This window comes from Echiichthys vipera (assembly GCF_963691815.1).
Source record: "Echiichthys vipera genome assembly, chromosome: 19".
Lineage (NCBI taxonomy): Eukaryota > Metazoa > Chordata > Actinopteri > Perciformes > Trachinidae > Echiichthys > Echiichthys vipera.
The window spans coordinates 2,117,361-2,135,805 of NC_139844.1; positions in this window are offsets into that span (position 1 = coordinate 2,117,361).

Consider the following 18,445-nt stretch of genomic DNA (forward strand, 5'->3'; position numbering starts at 1 on the left):
AATACAAACCCCAATTCCGAAGTTGGCATGTTGCGTAAAACATAAACAAAAACAAAATACAATGATTTTCAAATACTTTTCAACTTATATTCAATTGAATACACTACAAAGACAAAATATTTAGATTTAAACTGATGAACTTTATTGTTTTTCTGCAAATATTCACTAATTTTGGACGAGGTTCACCACTTTGTGACCAACTGCGTGAGCAAATAGTCCAACAGTTTAAGAACGTTTCTCAATGTACAATTACAAGGAATTTAGGGATTTCATTATCTACAGACCATAATATCATCAAAAGATTCAGAGAATCTGGAGAAATCTCTACACGTAAGCGCCCAGGCCGAAAACCAAGATTAAATGACTGTGACCTTAGATCCTTCAGGTGGTACTGCCTGAGCTCATCTGAGACGGACTGATGCAAAGTGGAAGAGTGCGCTGTGGTCTGGTGAGTCCACATTTCAAATTGTTTTTGGAAATCATGCACATCGTGTCCTCCGGGCATAAACGGGTTTTGGAGCAACATATGCTGCCATCTAAGTATTATCTTTTTTTAGGGAGGTCCCTGCTTTTTTCAGCAAGACAATGCCAGGACACATCCTGCACGTGTTCCAACAGCGTGGCTTCGTAGTAAAAGAGTGCAGGTACTAGACTGGCCTGCTGCAGTCCACACCTGTCTCCCAGACCTGCTTATGAAGAACAAAATACAACAACGGAGACCCTGGACTGTTGAGCAACTGAAGTCGTGCATCAAGCAAGAATGGTAAATGGTAAATGGACTTGTACTTATATAGCGCCTTTCTAGTCTTCTGACTACTCAAGGTGCTTTTACACTACTTGTCACTAAGGGTGACAATAGTTAACTATTTAACATTTTGCTCTGAGGAGCCTGATTAGACTGCTCAATCATTGCAAAATGCGCAAAATGTGGTTATTCCATTCTGGCTCTGGGGGTGCTGAATGTCTAATTTCACTTATAGATGCTTGGTTTCTCCCAATAAAACATGATAAATAGCGTATTTGGGTATAAATATAAGCCTATTAATAAATACGTTCCTAAAAATGTTAAAATAACTCATGTGCTTTTAATCTATCTCCTTAGTGTGCAGGAATAACCCCCTCCCACTCTTAGACTAAGTTGTTCTATCCAGGATCGGCACCGTCAGAGCACATCTTGGCCAGGCTTTAAGTCTATCTGGGCGTCAGAAATACAACAGTCTGATTCTGTTTAATCATCAGCATCATTTACTTTGAATATTTGCCCATTTGTTGTTTTTCATTGTAGACGTTCAAACCGACACAGTCTAAATTCTAGTAGTTCTAAATATACCGTCAGCTATTGTCAAAGAAAGATAAAAACGAAACACATTTATGTTCTAACAACAACTGCTTTTAAAAAGATGCTCCTATCAGAAATCACATCTCTCAGTAACCAACTGCCTGACACGTGTGACCGCGCAGCGCTGGACTCACGTGCACCCGCTGCTGTCTTCTTCGAGTCCAATGTCTCGCCACGATCGGAGGGTTTTTCATGAGCAAAAAAAACCCCAAACTGATTTGACGATTAGTCGACTATAGGAAAGACGTGACGAATCAGATCAATTTTTAGTTGGGGACACCCTACTCACATTTACCCATTCACACAGACACTGATGGCAGTGGACATCTACAGACCACCTAATCTAACCATTCACACCACATTCACACACCCATGCACAGCACAGGGAGTAATTTAGGGTTCAGTGTCTTACCCAAGAACACCTCGACATGTGGACCGGATCAACAAAGCTTCAACAATTAGTGTTGTCAGTTCCCAAATGCCTATTGAACGTTGTTAAAAGGAAAGGTGATGTTTACAGTGGTAAACATGCCCCTGCCCCTGCTTTTTGGAATGTGTTGCAGGCATCAAATTCAAATGAGTGAATATTTGCAACAATAAAATGTATCAGTTAGAACATTACTTCAATTCAAATTTATTTTATTTATTGTGCCAAATCATAAAAAAAGGTATCTCAGGACACATTACAGAGTAGGTATAGACCACAGTCTATGACTTATTTATGATTTACATAGACCCAACAATTCCCCTGTAGAGTACGGTGGCAACGAAAACCCTCCCTTTAACAGGCAGGAACGTCGGACAGACCGAACTCTATGGAGGACGGACATCTGTCTTGACCGGTTGGGGAGGAAGCTAAGGTGATAGAATATAAAAATTATAATATTTATGATGGCAAACATGATCAATGATGAGTAGTGGTAATAACTACTGCGATACAGCTAGACATACCACTGATGGTGTTTTTATGGCTACAAATTTTATAGTTTATAAGACTAATGATATTAAATATCTTGTCTTTGTAGTGTATTCAATTGAATATAGGTTGAAAAGGATTTGCAAATCATTATATTCCTCTCTGGATAGGGAAGGGACGAGGTGGGATGATGAGGAGTAGGGGAGATGAGGGGATTGGATGGCGGGTACCAGCCAATGGGAGCCTTCCGTTACAGATGGATAGCACTGGTCAATTTCTATGCAGGCCTACGGCTGATAGACTGAATGGATTGTTTTGGGTGTTTTTGCTATTCATATTGTGTAGATCGGACTACAGGAACATAATCGCCGTATAAACAATGTTAATAATAATAACCAATATTCAAAATCATAGACCATAGCTTTAACCATGTAGGTTTTGTGTCTAAACCCAAAGGAACAGTTTAGACACTGTAGTAAATGAGATGATATGCACTTTACCAAGGCTTTTACTCAGGAAAAGTGAAATTTTTCTACTGCTTTTTGTGTTTTTTGGGTCTTGTACATAAACACCCATTAGGAAAAGCAGGTCATCGGCATTAGAACATTCTTAAAGATTTCCTATGACATATCATGCCCTCTGTCTTCTCCACCCAGCCATGAGGAGTCCTGCAGGGATGATGTAATTGATTGTGCTGCTTGATGAGCGATAATATCTCGTTATGGCCATATGCATGGAGGGTCCCCCCAGTATTCTCTGCACCCTTTGCCTCTGTGCCCTTGATAAAGTCTGCTATGCATTATCTTCACTGGGAGCTAGTGCAGCGGCCAAGGCCTTATCTCCAACGACCTCGTAGACCAGGCATTAATCACCAACTGCAAAGAAAGAAATTAGCCTCAGATCAATCTCCACACAATCTTTAAATGATTAACTCTCAGCCCACTCACTTCTGACACTGCAGCACAATGCTCTACCATTTTGGAGACATTCCCTGAGTGCTTAAAACAGAGGAAGTGTGGCAAGACACATATGACATCATATTCGCTGCATTTGAAAGCAATTTAGAAGATGCTACCACTTATAATGCTATGCCTCTGTTGCCATCCTGAGTGGTGCTGTGTTTATAAGAAAGATAATATTAGCTATGCATAATGAAATCGATTTGGCAAATTATTTAGCACACTGTTTAGTAGAGTGCTAATGAAATTAGATCCCACATTTTTATCCTCCTTCCAATGAAATATAACAGAAATCATTATAGAATGTATGTCCCTTGAGGGTTTGTTGCGGAAAACAACAATTATGTCCATTAAAGAATGAGGCCATTAATAGGATGGTTTGGAGTGTGTGTTACTGCTCCGACAATCAATTTGTATGGAGAGTTGTATTTTTATCAGTGCACAACAAAAGGTGTATGTTTAGGAGCAGGCAATTAGAGCTGTAAGAGGAGGCCTGAGGAGGGAGGATAAAAAAAATTAAGCATGCCTTTTCAACTGCAATGGAAATCAAGCCTTTGAACACAGCATTCAAACAGTTCCCCCACCCTCCCGACTGAGTAGAAGAAGAGTGATTATTTAACATGGGCGACCCATCTCTTCAGTGAGTTAACTTGCCTACCCCCACCCCTCCCATCTGTCTCCCTGGGTCGACCCTCTAGGCTGGAGCTTGTCTTGGGCACGGCTTGGCTGCCGGCTAAAACGCAGAAGCCCATGATGGATGCTCAAAGAGTTGACCCCCTGACCGATGAGCCAATGGGCAAACAACACGGTATCTAAAGTTCTCTGCCAAGTAGAATATTGATTTCATGTTCTGTGCACTTTGGACACCGCCGACTGCAAACTCCCCCTGTCTGTCTTACATTGGAAGAAATTCAATATATTTTAGTTGTGCTCTTTGCATTGTTGCAAAGGAGACAACACTGTAGTGCCTGCAGTTAGCTAAAGTAGCTAAACAATGCAGACAGGATAGCATAGACTCCCACACACAGCTGTTGCTCGGGGAAAACATGGTACATGCAAGGTGAATTTATAGCAGCAGCTTTTGAAGCAACTGGGAACAATCAGCTGACCTGACATGTTCCTTGTGGATATCAAGGCTTCTTGCCTCAAACTACTTCTCTCCGGAAATATGGTAGTAGCCAGAAAAAAAAACATATTCTTCATAATGCTTTCAGTGGAAGTGTGAATTTATTTCAACTTAACACATCTTAATTTACAAAAAAACACTCAAACTGGACACTCATTCCTAGGATAGCTTTTAAGGACTCAATCCTGGACATTCTCACTGACATGCAAATGTTTTTCAGTACACTAACTTTCTCTAATCCACTATCTATTGAATCACTACTGTCTGTCCCATGCACTTCTGCCCTCATCCTGATACAATTCTGTTTGTGTCCTTTCACTGTATTTCATATGTATGTTATAATTCTGTGTTACTGTTTTGTGTTCTATGCTGCTGTTGTGATTGTACGTAAGGAGTAGGGTGATGTGTACTGCTTTCCCTGTGACTGGTATGTTTGGATTATGTGTTCATGCCCATTTAACTTTTTAATGTGGCTGTGACTGTCTGCAAGCAGATGGGTGTTGTTTATGTAAGAAGCTGCTGTCTTTTATTTGGTAAGTGTGTGTATCAAAGCTGCAGTGGAAACACAGGATTAATTTATCATTATCTTTTTTTATTAATGTACTTTTAAATTAATTTAGTTATTGTACTGAATCTCCTTCTTATTTATTTTTAATTTAATTTAGTCAATGTACTAAATCTGATTTATATTTATTTATTTTTAAATTAATTTAGTCAAAGTACTAAATCTACTTTTTATATTTAAAATAATGTGGTCAATGTACTAAATCTGCTTTTTGTTTTTTTATTGTTAAATTAATTTAGTCAATGTACTAAATCTGCTTTTTGTGTGTTTATTTTTAAATTAGTTTGGTCAATGTACTAAATCTGCTTCTTATTTGTTTATTTTTGAATTGGTTTGGTCATTGTACTAAATCTGCTTTTGTTTATTTTTAAATTAATTTAGTCAATGTATTAAATCTATTTTTTATTTGTTTATTTCTATATGAATTTGGTCAATGTACTAAATCTACTTTAGTACATTCATAAAACAAAACCAATAATGAGGTTGCCGTAGTGACGGATAAACAGGAAGAGACTGAGTAACATTAGCTGTCCTCCTGGATGCCTCTATGTTTAGATTTCATGACAGTGTCAAACATAACGTTACCTATCTGATCAGTCTTTATAGTTCTGTTTGAGTAAATGTGTCAGTTGCGTTCTGTTTGTTGCTTGTTGTTACGGTAACAGGAAGATAGAGGGTAACCGTTTTTAAACATCAACTAGTTCTACTCAAGCACTCACAGTTCTCCTTCTTTCAGCTGCTTTCTTGCTTATTAAACGTTACACGCTGTTAGCCACTTTAACTTAGAAGTCAGCTTCTCGGCTGGTGATGGCTTCCCCCGCTCTCTCTTGCTCGGAGTGTCTTATGTTTAGCTACTCCTCTGGCTCCTTTAGTGATAATGGTAGATGTAATAAGTGTAGTGTATCTGTAGCACTGGAGGCGAGGCTCAGCACCATGGAAGCTCAGTCTTGTGCTACGGTAGCTAGCCGGCCACCTATATCTTTAGCCGGTGCAAAGCCACATAGTGTAGCGTTGGCTTCTGCTAACCCTCCCCCGGCAATCCCTGAGCAGCCAGGGTCCTCCTGGGTGACTGTGAGAGGAAAGCATAGTTCTAAATCGAAGCCCATGGTTAACCATCCACCCGTTCACGTTTCAAACAAGTTTTCTCCATTCAGTGACACACATGCTGAGGAATCAACACTGGTTATTGGCAGCTCCATTCTGAGAAACGTGAACTTAGCGACACCAGGGACCATAGTAAAATGCGTCCCAGGGGCTAGAGCGGGCGACATTGAGTCCTATTTGAAACTGCTGGCTAAGGATAAACGTAAACATGATAAGATTGTTATTCACGTCGGCAGTAATGACACCCGATTACGCCAATCAGAGGTCACTAAAATTAATGTGGAGTCGGTGTGCGCATATGCAAAAACTATGTCGGACTCCGTAATTTTCTCTGGTCCCCTGCCCAACTTGACATGTCATCCTTCCGTCACTGGCTGTCTGGATGGTGCCCAGTAAATAATGTGGGCTTCGTAGATAATTGGCAGTCTTTCTGGGGAAAACATCCTACTTTGGAGGGTGCTGCTCTCATATCTAAGAACCTGGACGCAGTTGTTGGCGGTCTAAAACCATGCCAACCCAGTGTTGGGATCAGGAAGCAGAGTCACAGTTTAATACACCACTCTGCGCTGCCCTTATCGCAGGTGCCCAGGAAGCACAGTGGCAGTCTAACACACCTCTCTGCGCTCCCTGTGGAGCATTTTCTGTGTAAGAAAACATGATTGAGAAAGTGAAAAACAGGCCAAGGTCACTGTACTGGGTACATAGGCCTGATAAGCACATTCTGTTTAGAAAACAATTGAACTGTATTTGGGCATGATGACGTCTGGACACCAAGTAGGCGCCACTGATTGTAAATGTACTGAGTGTATATTGTTGTTGTTCTACCATAAATTGGTGACCCCGACGTGATTGGTTTGGACCTGCTCGCTGGGACGACGGATGAGCTCACCATTACAGGAGCGATGCATAAGGTCGCCAAAAACGTAGGAACTTTTATCCTATCTCGCACAGTTGTATGCCTGTTGAGGCTCAGCCTCGACTCAGGGTAGCAGTTTTGAGGTGCATTCCAAGTTGAACAGGCAGAGTCAGCTGGGAGGTTTCTGGCTGTCCTGTGTGTTCCTGCATGCAGGACAGCTGCTGTAATTCTTTAAAATTTGCTATAATATAACAAGAATTTGAAACATTGGACTGTGTCAGCAGCTGTGATAAAAAAAGGAAAAAGAAAAAGAATACTGGCCAGAAAAAGTGTGAAATCGTGCGTGTGTGGATGACCGGTCATTGTGCTTGTTAAAGGGGGAGTGGATGAGTGTTTCAATAAAAAACCGGACTGAATTTTTGGTATTGACTTAAGAGGATATTTCCAAAGAGTTTAGAAATATAATATGGAGGGGCGTGCGCTTTAAAGTCTGTCTATATAGGTCACACGCACATGCTGACCCGCTACCGCCACGGGCTGATCACTGTGGTACTACAGAGTCAACTAAATAATTTATATATACGTGAAAGGAAATTCACTAAGAAACTGAGCTGAGCAGTGTTTGAGCACTGTAATATAAGGGTATGAACACACACACACACAGCAAACAGGAAAAAGTGTCTCAACCGATCTGTTGAAAGGCTCACAAATAAAGTAATTCAGTCGGTAAGGAACACATTGCTTATGAAAACTCCCATATAAATATATATAAACTCATATAAACACTGCAGATATGATATGTAAAGCACCAATTAATAAGGGAAAGTTAACATAGCAAATAAATAAATAAATAAACGATTAATAAAATCTCTATATATAGATCTGTAAAAATCTATCTATAACCTATAAATATATATGTAGATCCATAAACTGGATTCTAGAGAATCTTTGAACGGGTTAATCCCTCACTGTCTCTTTTTCAACAAGGATGTTCGTGTGTGTCTGAAATCTGTTTTGACTGAGCATGGAGTATTGAGATACTGCATGTGTGTTGAGAAACTGCTATCTGCATGTTGAGCAGCTGGCTTTCATGGTTCCAAGTAGAAAAGTTAATGTGGCTCAGCTGTGATCAGAGGAAAAACAGCTAAATTGTATTGTGCAAGTACATACTGTGAATTAAATAAATGGGGTTTTGCGGGTCATTTTTAGGTTGTGGCACAGTTTCAGGATTGTAGGTTTATATTGTAGATTTAGGTTGTATTTCCGGAGTTGGGTGTGGCTATAAAGGCCAATCGCCATTTTGGAACAGTGGCGCAGAAGAAAATCGGAAATAGTTGTTGGAATTGTGGGGCAGTTGAAATTTAGGAGTTAGGTGTGGCTTGGAGGGCCACCATTTTGAATCAAACGTTGTGCAGTTTAAATTCTTGGTACACGTAATTTTTGCCAGGAGTGGCTTGGAAGACTGCCAGACATGAGGGGGGTGTAACGGATAGCACCAACTGAGAGGACATAGCAGTTAGCTATAGGCCGAAATAGCATAGCTACCTGAAAGGCTAATCTAAGTCTTATCATTTAAAATTGATTACAGCTATAACCATAGCCTGGCTTAGCATAACTAGCATAGCTTAGCATAACTAGCATAGCTAAGGCTAAGCAAGTTAGCATTGAGCTAAAAACCTAGCATATTGAATTAGACTTTGGGTAGAGCCATAGATTAGCTTAGCATAACTAGCATAGCTAAGGCTAAGCTAATTAGCATTGAGCTAAAAAACTAGCACATTCAATTAGACTTTGGGTGTAACCATAGACGAGCTTAGCATAACTAGCATAGCTAAGGTTAAGCTAATTAGCATTGAGTTTAGAAAAAAACTAGCATATGAAATTAGACTGTAGGTATTGCCATAGCCTAGATAGCATAACCAATATAGCTAAGGCTGAACTAGCTAGCATTAAAGCTAAAGAATTAACGGTTCAATTGATTTCAAATATCACTAAAGACGAGCTTAGCATAACCAAGTTAAGCTAGGCCTAAACTTACCACCAGTACAACATAGAAATAGCATTCACTTCTGCAAAAGTGCTATCAAATATTAGCATCGCCATAATAAGCAGCAACACAACAATGACTGCACGACCAATTGAGATAATGGGGGCCAAATACCCAGAATACATTAAGGATATCCCAAGATTATCAAAGAAATGGGCAAACATATGTAAACCAGACAGATATGAGGCAGGCCAATTTTAATAAAGGGCACTCAGGGGCATTATGTGCCGTGGCAAACAGTCGACCTTGCAGGTCTTGTCTCAAGCCAAGACATTCACGAAGGAACCAGCAAATGGATAAGAGCATTTGAAGAGGACACTGTGGGGAAAATGCTGGCCCTCGGTGACATAAAAGCGATATGGGCAAGATGTTTTGGGGTGGCAGCAGTGGAGAACCTTTTCGTGATGGTGGTACAGGAGATACAAGAAAATCAGATCCCACAACCACCTGCGCAAGCGTTAACACCAGCGCAACAACCACCAGAAGCTCCCAATGTATACCAACAATCTTGTGGTGCATGGGGTGGATATGGAAACGCATATCGTTCATGGGGAGGTCCCTACAGAGGACAAGGACCACGGCGAACCAGTGGTGAATGCTGGGAGTGCGGCATGCCAGGTAATTTTGCAGACTGATGTCCAAAGAACAATGCATTCAGAGGGGGCAGAGGCAGGACAATGCAACGTGGAGCTAGAGGCTCGGCAGGTCCCTGGGGGAGACCTTATTTTGGATACTAGGGTTGCCCAGTGAATCCTGAAGGGGAGGGTCAGTTTCCAGTGTTAGTGGTGGAGGCTGATGAAGAACCTATGCTGCAGGTTCAAAATAAGTAGACAAGTACCAATGCTAGTGGACACTGGAGCCACTCATACATGTGTGGGTCCAAAGTTTGCGATGCACATCCCAATATCAGACAGATTTGTTGAGACAGTAGGATTCTCGGGACAAAAGCAGCTAATTCAAATGACGGCTCCAGTGAAAATAACCACAGGAAACTAAGAATAACTAAGAACTAATTGAAATGATGGCTCCAGTGAAAATAACCACAGAAAACTAAGAACTAAGAACTAATTGAAATGATGGCTCCAGTGAAAATAACCACAGAAAAATGAAGAATAACTATTAACTAAGAATTAATTCAAATGACGGCTCCATTGAAAATAACCACAAAAAAATAAGAAATTAAAATCCCAATTCTGGTTGCAAAATAAACACTTGGCAATTTGATTGGAAGAGATGCATTGTGTAAAATAAACATGACAATTTTGTGTTCATCAAAAAAAAAAGTGCAAAATTCACTTGAAAACACCCAAATATTTAAAAGTACAACTTTTGATACAAAAGAAGCGGCTGAGGATGAGTGAGACATTTGGAGAAGGCGAGGGGCAACAATGAGTGAACAAGGGTTATAGAGGTCACAAGACGTTGTGTTGGTGGCCCCAGTGAAGTTGTTGTCCATGTTAATATCGGAAGTGCACAGTCTAGATCACTGTGCAAGGGGGGAAGTGATGAAGAAAATTCCACAACAAGGTTACTGGTCGCTTTAAGTGTAAGGATGTTAGTGTGTTAGTAACGGTTAGAATCCAGTCACAGAGTTAGATACGAAGAACAATGTCGACGTGAGATGTAGAAAGACATGCGTGTATCAGATGTAAGCAGACATGTGAACGGGTGTATATGATGTAAACATGCAGTAGACAGGTATAAACAGAACTGTAGTGCAGAAAAGATATAAGTGGACAGTGATCGGATTCAGATGTGATCAGACATGATACATATGTAACGAGGATAAATATAATATATAACTTTAAGCTATATGCAGATAGTAAATAATAAAGTGATATATGCAGATAGTAAATAATAAAGTGATATATGCAGATACTAAATAATAAAGTGATAGTGGTGCATGGCAGGAAAACAGCAGTCTAAATATATGGTAGCTCTGTGTAACCAGATGAATACTGAAAAATAAAGTGACCATAGTGCTATGATGGATACAATATTGACCGGGTGTCCGGGGTGGAGAGGGGGGTGAGGTGTCCAGGGAGGGGTGTCCGGGGAGGAGAGAGGGGTTGATTGTGTCCAGGGAGGGGGGGGGGGTGAAGTGTCCAGGGGAGGGTGTCAAGAGTGGGGAGGGGGATGGTCAGAGGGGTCAGGAGTTGAGGAGCTGGATAGGCCTGGGGATGAAGGTTGCTCTTCTCCTCTGTGTCCTGCAGCAGGGACAGCAAAGACGACGTCCTGAGGGGAGCTACTCGAACGCTGAGAAGAGAGCATGAGATTGGTCCTGCATGATCCGACCAGCTAACCTGAGTGTCTGCTGCTCATAGATGGTCGACAGAGTTCTAACAGGAAGTCCAATGATCTTAGAGCAGACCGTGGCTATGCTCTGCAGGCGATTTCTGTTCTGGAGGCTGGTGGAGTAGAACCAGCAGGTGATGGAGAACGTGATGATGCTCTCGATGAAGGAGTAGTAAAAGGTCAGGAGGATGTTCTTGCTGACTCCAAAGGAATTGAGCTTCCTAAGGAGGTATTTCCGCTGCTGACATTTCCTGAGAATCTCCTCTGTGTTGGAGGAGAATTTCAGCAGGCTGTCGAAGATGGTGCCCAGGTACCTGTACTCCTCAACTGCTTCAACAGGCTTCCCATGGATCACGGTGTTTGTTGATGCAGCCAGTTCCCTCTGCTTGTTGGAGAAGGTCACCACCATGTCTTTGGTTTTGTTGACATTCAGCTCCAGGCAGGAGCTGTCACACCACTCCACCAACTCCTGAGGAGCTGGTCCGTGGTGATGAGATGGGCCTGACAGCAGAGACAGGAGGACGTGTCGTCAGCGTACTTCACCAGATGACAGTTAGGCTGTGTGGTTCTGCAGTCATCGGTGTAGAGGACGAAGAGCAGAGGCGAGAGCACACAGCCCTGAGGGGAGCCGGTTGAGGTGTGTTGGAGGTCGGAGAAGGTGTTGTTGACCAGGACTCTCTGTGAACGGTTGGTCAGGAAGTCCAGTATCCACAGGATTAGCTATTGGTCCAGATGAAAGAGGGCTGAGAGTTTGTCAGCCAGGATGTGGGGCTGCATGGTGTTAAATGCAGAGGAGAAGTCTGCAAACAGGAGTCTTGCTGAGGTGTTGGGGCGCTCTAGGTGTTTGTGAACACCTGGAGCTGCCCCTGCCAGCTTGATAAGCGAATTGGAGCGGTTCAATCTGGGAGTGGGTTTCCCTGATGATGTGTTGTTTTATGATCCTCTCCATGGCCTTCATCACAAGAGAGGTGAGGGCCACCGGCCGGAGGTCATTCAGACATTTGACGGCGCTCTTCTTGGGGATGGGAATAACTGTTGAGTGTTTCCACTGCTGGGGGACTATGCTGCTGTCCATGGATCTTTGAAACAGGGTCTGAAACATGCCCCCTAGCTGCTCAGCACAGTGCTTCAGGACACGACCGCTGATGTTGTCTGGGCCAGGTGAGCTGTTCTCCCTTGTCTTCCTGAGGGCTTTCACCACGTCCTCTGCGCTGAAGGTGAAAGCTGCTGAGTCACTGGGCTTGAGCTTGGACATCGCTTCTTCCCGCTGGGTGGTGTTGTCCTGCTCGAACCTTGTGTAGAAAGAGTTAAGGTCGTTGGGGAGAGATGAAGAGCTACTGCCTGTAACCTGGATGGTTGTTGTGTTGCTGGCAGCAGTGTTAACAGCAGCCATGTTCTTGAGTCCCTGCCAGGCTGAGCGGAGGTTACCCTGTGTAAAGCACTCCTCCACTTTGTTCTTGTACTCCAGCTGGGCAGTTTTTATGGCATGCTTGACCTCTCTGTTGACCTCCTTTTTCTCCGCTTCGCAGCCGGTGAAGAAGACCCTTTTCTTCTTGTTGAGGATCTCCTTGAGCTCTTTGGTGATCCAGGGTTTGTTGTTGGGGTAGATAGTGACCGATTTGGAGGGGATGATGTTGTCCACACAGAAATAGATGTACGATGACGCAGTGTCCACATGTTCATTAATGTCATCAGAGGGGGCCAGGAGGTTGTCCCAGTTAGTGGATTCAAAGCATCCTTGGAGTGTGATGATGCTTTCGTTGGTCTACTGCTTGATGTTCTTGACAACTTTCTTCACCCTTCTCATGACAGAGATGTAAGCCGGAGCAAGCAGGATGGCATGGTGATCAGCAGAGCCCAGAGGAGGGAGGGCGACAGATCTGTATGCGTCGGGTACTGAACCATAGCACTTGTCCAGTGTCTTCTCCAGGCGTGTGCCGCATGTGATATACTGTTGATAACCTTTTAATGATTTGTCCAGGGAGCAGTGGTTGAAATCACCCAGGGTGAATTTGGGAGAGTCCGGTGAAATGTGGTCCAGTTTGTTTAAAGAGTCTGTGATGTGTCCAGTGGCTGTGACTGCGTTGGCTCTGGGGTGGATGTAAACCAGGATGACAAAGAGCTGAGGAAACTCTCTGGGTAGGTAGAAAGGGAGACAGCCAGACGCTCGATGTCCGGGGTGCACAGTTTCTCCCTCACGACGATCGTTGAGCACCAGCGTGTGTTTACATACAGACACACGCCGCCGCCATGTTGTTTACCGGTGAGCTCACTATCTCGATCAAGTCTGAGAGGGGGGCCGAAGCCATCAACGTGCAGGGCATTGTCAACGTCGTTCTTATTTAACCACGTCTCAGTGAAAGCAAGAACCGAGGCAGTCCTGTACTCATGCATGTGGTTCACGTTAGCTTGTAGCTCATCCGTTTTATTCCGGAGGGATCTAACATTAGCTAGGACGATAGATGGAAGCGGCCGTTGTTTACAAGTCTCCCGTTTGAGCCTGGCCCTGATTCCACTCTTTCTCTTCCCCCTTCTGGTTACCTTATTTTTCTTGTGTGTGGACTTGTCATGGCTGGTTGAGTTACTCAGCAGTAATTCCTTAGGTAGCAAGTCTACGGCGAAGGCGTGTAGAGGATGGAGTCCGAGCTGCAGTAGGGTCTCTCTGGAGGAAGTGTTCCGCTGGTCGTTGTTTCTGCTCACCGTCACAAACTCCAGATGAGTATGATGCAAAACTAAACACTCTGTGCCACCTGTCAGCATTGTCAGATAGAAATAAATATACAAACCCATTTGAGCGTCTAACACAGGAAAGCATAAAAATGCGAAAGAAAAGACAGAGCCATACAGCATGGATTTGGGAAGATAAAAATAATACGTCCAGAACAATTTACAAGGCCAGATCAGAAATATGAGTACATTGTGCATGTAAAAGTAGGTGAGACAAACCTGTGTGGTATAGACAGAGGAGAAGAAGGCAGCCGATGAGGGTTAGATCAGTGTCAGATCAGCATAATTAAAGGGTAGGAACTGACAATACAAGTTAAGTTGGGTAAACAATGGGACCCAAATTATGACCACAAAGCCTATATAAAAATGACTGAACAAACCCAAATGAGGGCTATATTGGGAGACATAAATCTAGGAAGGGTGACCGACGCAGAGGTACCAGAGAAGTTAGAAGAGAACAAACTATTTAGGACAGAGGTGGTAACAGGAGGGAGATTAAGGTTTGGTAGAAAGTCGAGAGGTGACGATTTCAGAAATCCTCAAAGATGAAAGTAGGCAAGTTATGTGCGTGGATGTCAGATAAGTTATGGGGCAGTAAAATGCGTGCCGGTAGTGCGAGAGGCGTTGTGTGGATGGATCATGGAAGTAGATAATGCAAGACACGAGTGAGAAGAAGTCTAATGGAGGACAGGGAAGTGTATTTGGATGTTATAGGACAACCACGAGGAATTCCATATGAGTTTAAGGCTGAGATGAGATTAAAGCTATGAACAAATTGGCTGAAATGAAATAAAGTTACAAAAATGCTAGCAGAGATGCACGAGTGGAAAGGACTAGAAGCAATAGCCGGAGAGTGGGGAGCGTTATGTGTAAAAGCTATTGCGATTATATTGATAGTGTTAATTATTGTAGAATCCCTACACTGTTGGATCATACCCATACTGAAAAGGTGGATCCAGGGAATGTTGTATAAGCGGGCAGTGGAGGACACAAGACTACAAATGGCTCAACTGGAGTTGGTCAACTGAACCACTCTCTTTCGGAGCAGTAAGGAGGATGGTGAAATGGACACAAACTAACTGAGAGAGAGCTCATCAGGACTGTGCCATGAGACATCCTCTCACGCTGAAATATTGCCCAACTGAATCTTGGTATTGGCGGAGACGGCGACTTCCAGGACTGATGATGGGCGATGCCGACACATATTAACCCACATATTATTCCATTATTGTTTAAGACTGTACAAGAATGTTTATGTATTTCATATGTGTATGCTATCCAATATTAGGGTGTAAGTCGCAGTAGATGTTACATCATAATCATACACTAGATAATAGTCACAAGTTTTATGGTAATAAGACAATCAAGGTAACTCACATATAGTGACTTCAGGAGGGATATGGTATGGTGGATGTAAACACACACACAGATTAGATGGTTATAATCACCAGATCACAGCGGATGATCTGCATAGTTGAGTTAGGAAAGTCATTCATTATACTCTGTTAGATTAAGATTAATTTTCATTCATTTAGTGTTTTCATTCATTCATTTTTTATTCTAATCAAAACATGATTTAACAACAACTACATTCAGTTAGGTTAAGATTCATTTTTATTCTAATCAAAACATGATTTAACACAACTGCACAACGCAGGCAAGCGCTAGTCTAAAGTTGCTCAGGCTTACACTACATTTATAACTCAGTTGATAGTTTTACAGGTAATTAAAGACTATGATTCATTTTCAGATATAGACACATATATACTCTAATTTCATGTTCTGATTTAACACAACTGCACAACGCAGGCAAGCGCTAATCCACAGTTGCTCAGGCTTACACTACATTTGATGATTTCAGTTGAAAGTTAGGTACAGGTAATAACACTATATCATGATTGCAGTTATAATTTACAGTGTTACAGTTTAATAACTTAGTTTTGTATAATTTCATTTCCAAATGTTTTATCATTGGTTAATTTTTACAGTTTAATAACTTAGGTTTGTATAATTTAATTTACAAATGTTTTATCATTGATTAATTTGAATCACATGCTAAAAGATTAACATGAAGAAATCAATGCAGCGGTTGCTCGCGCCCATTATCTATGCTTGTGAAAACAGAGGCCATGGGGACTATGCAGGACTTTTCTCCTCCACAGAATGATGAGATGATCAAGAATGATTACATGATGACGAAATGAAGGCCTGAGGTTTTTCACCTGCATGAGCCGCGGATGGCAAATTGATTTCTAACGATAACACTTTAATGAGGGTTAAAACCCTCACAGGAGGGATACGTGGAAGAAAACATGATTGAGAAAGTGAAAAACAGGCATAGGCATAGGCCTGATAAGCACATTCTGTTTCGAAAACAATTGAACTGTATTTGGGCATGATGACGTCTGGACACCAAGTAGGCGCCACTGATTGTAAATGTACTGAGTGTGTATTGGAAAGACCCGACGGGGCGTGTAAGTGTTGTCAGCCTTGTTATAAGACGGGAAGTTCTGTTAAAGGTATGGTAATTTTGGTATTGTGGATCTTGGAACTCTGTGATGAGTGTATCAAACCTTGATTCAATAAATTCTCCTCGATTGCTGTGAGACCTCTCTGCTGACTCCTTCTTGTAGATCTTTCTATTTTTATAATACATTGTTCTACCATATTTCCAGCTCAGTATAGTATACAAACGCTGTGTATCCCAAGATCATCTAAATTAACCAGATCAAAAACGAACAGAAGAGGCGCTATACAGAAAAACTTGATACAAATCAACACCAAATCTGCGGTAATGCAATAAAATCAGAAAATAAAATGTGGACTTTTAAACATCAGATCTCTGTCATCTAAAGCTGTATTGGTAAATTATTTGATATCAGATAACGATATTGATTTACTCTGTCTGACTGAAACCTGGCTGTGTCCTGAAGAATATGTTAGCCTACATGAATCCACTCCTCCCAGTCATATTAATACTCATATTCCTCGAGGCAGTGGCCGAGGAGGAGGCGTTGCAGCTATTTATGACTCAGGCCTATTAATAAACCCTAAACCTAAACTAAATTATAATTCATTTGAAAGTCTTGTTCTTTGTCTTTCACATTCAACCTGGAAAACTGTGCAGCCAATTATACTTGTTATAGTGTACCATGCTCCTGGTCCGTACTCTGAATTTCTGTCTGAATTCTCAGAGTTTCTGTCAAATTTAGTCCTTAAATCTGATAAAGTAATCATTTTAGGAGATTTTAATATTCATGTGGACGTTGTTAATAATAGCCTAAGTACTGCGTTTATCTCTCTATTAGATTTGATTGGATTTAGTCAGAGTGTACATAAACCTACTCACTGTTTTAATCACACCATCGACCTTGTTTTGGCTTATGGTGTGGAAATCAATGACTTAATAGTCTTTCCACAGAATACTATTTTATCAGACCATTATTTAATAACTTTTGTATTCATATTACAGGACTACTCACCTCCAGGCAAAAGTTTCTACACTAGATGTTTATTTGATAGTGCTATAACTAAATTTAAGGAATCGATTCCATCTGCATTTAATTTAATGCCTTATCCTATTCAAGATTCCTGCACTAACGTTAGTTTCTCTGAAATTGATCACCTTGTTTACAGTGTTGCAGGCTCAGTATGAACAACCCTTGACTCTGTTGCTCCGTTAAAAAAGAAGATAATGAATCAGAGGAAGTTAGCTCCGTGGTATAACTCACAACCCCGTGAATTAAAACAAGTATCGCGAAAATTAGAAAGTAAATGGCACTCTACTAAATTGGAGGAATCTCGCTTAGCTTGGCATGAAAGTCTAAAAACATATAGGAAGGCCCTCCGTAATGCCAGAGCAGTCTATTGCTCATCTTTAATAGAGGAGAATAAGAACAATCCTAGATTTCTTTTCAGCACTGTAGCCAGGCTGACAGAGAGCCACAGCTCTATTGAGCCATGTATTCCTATAACCCTCAGTAGTAACGACTTCATGACCTTCTTTAATGACAAAATTATAACTATTAGAGACAAAATCAACTCGCTTGGCACAGATTTCTCCTCAAACCCAGGAACCAACTGTTCGACCTGTTATGTTCTTGGACTGCTTTTCTACAGTCGATCTTAACAAATTAACCTCTACTATTTCAGCATCAAAGCCCTCTACTTGTCTCCTAGACTCTATTCCAACTAGGTTACTTAAAGAAGTGTTACCTTTAATTAGCACTCCTGTATTAGATATGATTAACATGTCTTTATCAGCAGGTCATGTACCACAGTCTTTTAAAGTAGCTGTAATTAAACCTCTTCTTAAAAAGCCCAGTCTTGATCCTGAGGTACTAGCCAACTATAGACCTATATCTAACCTTCCTTTTCTCTCTAAGATCCTCGAGAAATTAGTTGCCAATCAGTTGTGTGACTTTTTACATAATAATGAGATATTTGAGGATTTCCAGTCAGGATTTAAAGCAAATCATAGCACTGAGACAGCACTGGTGAAAATTACTAAC